The sequence below is a fragment of the Rhea americana genome, unplaced genomic scaffold (assembly GCF_003343005.1).
Source record: "Rhea americana isolate MKP2758 unplaced genomic scaffold, rheAme1 scaffold_4, whole genome shotgun sequence".
In the NCBI taxonomy this organism is placed as follows: domain Eukaryota; kingdom Metazoa; phylum Chordata; class Aves; order Rheiformes; family Rheidae; genus Rhea; species Rhea americana.
Window position 1 is genome coordinate 8,566,803 of NW_028186534.1, and position 4,447 is coordinate 8,571,249.

Consider the following 4,447-nt stretch of genomic DNA (forward strand, 5'->3'; position numbering starts at 1 on the left):
CGCGTCCTCGCGTGCCTGCGGCGCCGACGCGCGCGCTCGCGGAGGCGCGGAGCGGGCTGCCGGCATCCTTACACCAGGCCTTACTGCAGGGTTGGCTGTCCGGGAGAGAACGAGAGGTTTTAGGTTTAAGAGTCCTCCAAAGGCATTGTAAAAACGTCTTTGAGGTAAACTTGTAAGATCCAAGAAACTAACATTTAATCTTTTGTACCCTTCAAGGGTAGCCATTTCCAACCCTCAAACATTTTATGAGGCTCACTTACTGTTATTACTCTATTACACACCAGTGCGAAGGAAGGGTTTAGAGCCTTATCTCTAAATGACAGTTCAGTATGTTACAAAGTGCAGCATGTGGCAAAGTGCCTTGAGCCTCGCACGGTTCAGATCCTGCCCGACAGTGTGCTGAACTTAAACCAGAACAAAAAAAAAAACCCTAATTGATTCATGGCTTTACTTACCTATGTAAGTAACCCATTAAAATGAGCATTTTTGAAATGCCCGTAGTACAAAACGGCAGCAAGTGTTTCGGGTCTGCTCCACGGGGCTGTGCCATCAGGCAAGGTGGTGTCCTACAAAGCCAACGTTACGCTGCATGAACTGCGTATTTCTGAACGCCGTTCGCACTGCTGGGTGTCCATGCATGACATTTTTCCCCAGAATTTGGCAGAGATGGTATTTCTACGCTTTGGGCGCCCGAGAGGGTAGGTGCTATACAACATGACTGGAAAAGGCAGCGATTCTAATTGCTGCCGAAGATCTAGCAATGAGAAGTACTCGAGTCATACCGGGGTGGGGGTGCCGTAACGAGCTGTAGAATGAAAAATTAAAACCTGCACGTCTTGAACAAATCTCATGATGAGCCTGATTTTAGGTCATTGACTTTCCTGAGCTTTATATTCAGAGATAACAAGTTCTGTAACTCCCATAAACACCCTTGACAACAACTGCTCCTATCCGCAAGTGTGCAGGAGGCAAGAACAATATATTGTTGTCTTTTATATTTAATAAATGCAGGTTATTCGTAACTATCAAGTTACTTGGAATCAACACAAATTCAAAGCAATTATTTAAGGGAGACTTATCTATTCCAACAACTTGGGGTCAATATTTTAGTCAGACGCCATGTCGTTTACAATCTACAGAATCCGTGGACTCTCAAAACCACAAAGAATAAGGTACAGAATACAAAATGCTTTCATATATTTATGCTGCTGATGACTTTAGTCAGAAATTATACTTCTTAACATATTTCTGAATCTCTCCAAGTTGCTACTGTATACTACCCAATTATGATTCAAGGGCACTGAGGAAAAAAGTTGTTAATATGTTTTGGTCATTTTAATGAGTTTTGGTACACTTGAACAGTCATCAGCATCCAAGTGCTGTCCTGCCTTGTACATCTGCATTATTAATACCAGCACCGCTCATGTAGCTCTAAAGATGTGTCATTATTTCCATTATAAACTTATATTTTCAAGGATTTATAACTCAAACACAGAACAGCACTTCAGTTCATTTTTCTCAGATTTAAAGGAACCACTTGGATCAGAAGTCTAGAAATTCTACCATTCTCTAATTACATTTTGACACAACAGAGGTTAATGGCTCCATAATGGCCGTTATGGTCTGTTGTGTATACAGTCTCTACAGTAACCAGTGCTGTCTGTGCATCACCTATCTCTAACTGCATTCAGGCTTTTACCCGCTCCTCTGAAGGGTCCACTCCTTTCTAACAAGTCAACAGTGTGCCTTTATACCGTGAAAAAACAGAGAACCTTTTTTTCATCATAATTATATTTTGTGGGGGTAAACAGATTCAGTATTAATTACTGTTTATTAGGAGTATTTTCTAATGGAGAATTTCACTGATTCCCATCCTCTTGTGCTAAAAAAGGTTACATAAAAAACAAAGCTGCAGATAAACTGCTGATAAGAATCTACCAGTGCATGAAGGTGAATACATGGACAACTAAAATCCTAAATCAGCAGACTAAATTCTACTCTTGGCTGTGCTAGGGAATCAGAGGAGACTTGTATCTGATCTATGTTTTTCCCCTGTGTGTAAGCAGCTCAACTATTTTTGACATGAGTAAAATATTGGATTATTTGTTCAGATTCTCACTCTTAAATCTGAATAGAGTTCCTTTTACACATTTAAGATATTTAATGCTTGTTAGATGCAGTTGATTTTTTATAAAAGGTCTATCACCATATAAGAAAGCATCTTTGACCTTGAGGTTAATTCAAAGTCTTCAGTTTTATTCCTGTCCTGTGTTTTAGAAAGTCACTTCAGATGACTGCAGAGGCAGTATAAGCAGCCATTATTGTGTGTATTTTGCACCTCCATCTTCCTGTCATGGGTCCGAAGGTATAGTCCCTTGATGCCAATAGAAGATCTGCCATCAATTTAAATGGGTTTGGAATTAGGCCCAGAATAGATAAATATGTGAAGCAATAATAGTGTGATTTATTTGCAGATTTTTGACCTGTCTGCAAAACTCGGAGTAGATCAGGACTGTTGCAGCATAGGATCAATTCATGTAATAGAAAGAAAGGGGGAAAAAAAGAACAAAGCGAAAAAGCAAGCCCCAGTTTAACCTTACATGCTCATAATGTCCCATTTATGATATTCCCTCTTGTAGTTGAAACTCCATTTTCATCCAGAACATGACTCCTGTTAGTCTATTAGAAAGCTCAGCCTTTTTGTTGTGACTTATTTTGACAGCTTTAATATCCTAGTCCACCTGGCACCTGGAAAGTTTTCCATTATCACTTTCCTCCAATGTCTCACTTTCGTTTCCAAGTGTATGTTGTATTCACACTACACCCGTCGTAGTGGTATCTATATGCCTTAACACTGATCTAAGAACATACACTCCTTTACTTTTTCTCTTACACTAGGGACAGTTGCTACCTTCTTCACCTGTTTTGCAGTGAGATAGTGCCTGTCTTAATACTGACAGCAGTAAATAACCTTCTCCACACCATCACCTATTTCACAGGAACTGAGTACAGCGTTATAATTCCTATGTCTCCTTTAAATACTGTTCAGTTATGAAGCTGTAGTCACTCAATGCTTTAAATCTTTCCACTGCACTTTCTGGTGTTATCGTTAGCTTGTTGTTCCTTTAGCACTTGCTTTTCACACTGATGAAGCACTTCTTCAGAGATCACCAGAAACCTTAATTAAAAAATGAAAGCCTGTCAGCTAATGAGCAAAATGAAAAAAAAATGGATTATATTCTTTTGGATGCTGTTCTAGGAAACAGAAAGTTGCAGATTCAGAATTAACTTGATTCTCTGGAGAAATTATACATTCTGCATTTCAGAACAGATGCTGATCATTTGGAAAGAAGACTATTATAAAAAATCCTCCTTCCCCCTCCCCCCGCCAGGCATGCCCTGAGATGTGAGTTGCAGTTTATTTCAGCAGATTCATTTAGTATTTAGATTTGACCTGGATTCACACAAATAGGCATAAGGCTCCGTTCCCATCTCTACAGCCATATAACAGCGAGTTAGGCTTCAGACCCAGGAACTTCAGAACACACAGTTCTACTTGTTTCTTTACTTATTCTTCAAAGCAAGGGAGAGGTGGGAGCACAGCAAAGCAAAAACAGATAGATGTCCTCTTGGAGGGCATTGACTGACAAGTGACTAGCCCAGCAATAAATGACCCCATGGCTTTCTTGGTGCACAGATGAGGACAGATGCAGAGCTCACACTGTGGCACAGCGCTTGCTTGGCCTGTGCCATTCCCATGCAGTCAGCTTGCCGAGGGCTGTGCCTACGGTGCAGAGAAAGCCTTGCTTTACTCTCTTTGCTGCAGTGTTCATCTTGGCTCTAAGAGAAGGGAGTCATCTCTTTAAATACAAGTGGGTCTCGTAGAAAAACCATAGCAGTTCTATTAAGTTAAAGGACTTATGCTTTTAAGTCTTGTCTATACTTTTAAAGTACTGTCCCATACTGTTAATGATTGTAATTATATAGCATGACAAAAACAGAGCATAATAATATAGAAATGTTGCATGTATGAAATGGGAAATATTTAACATAAGCTTGTTGGAGCTGAAAATACCAGGGCTGATTGCTCGGACACAAGTCATGGAAGTTGTCTAAAAAAACATTAACCATAATTACAGTTTATCTATTAATCTTTTCATCTGACGTCAAGACATATGAACAGTTCCACAATCCAGTAACGCACAATTGGCTGCTCATGGCAGACCACAGACCTGTGCGCCTGGGTCTGCTTGGAAGAAGGGTGTTTAGCTGAGAAGCATATTACTTTTTCTATTTCAAAAGACAGTAACATGGTTACACACTTAGCCACACCTCCGTGACTTCCACTGCTTTTACAGAATACTCTTTAATCCAGGAGATTGCAAAGAAAGTTTTAAAGACAACTCCCTTTAGTTAGTCGGTAAAGGTTTTTGCTGCTGTTTGTGCA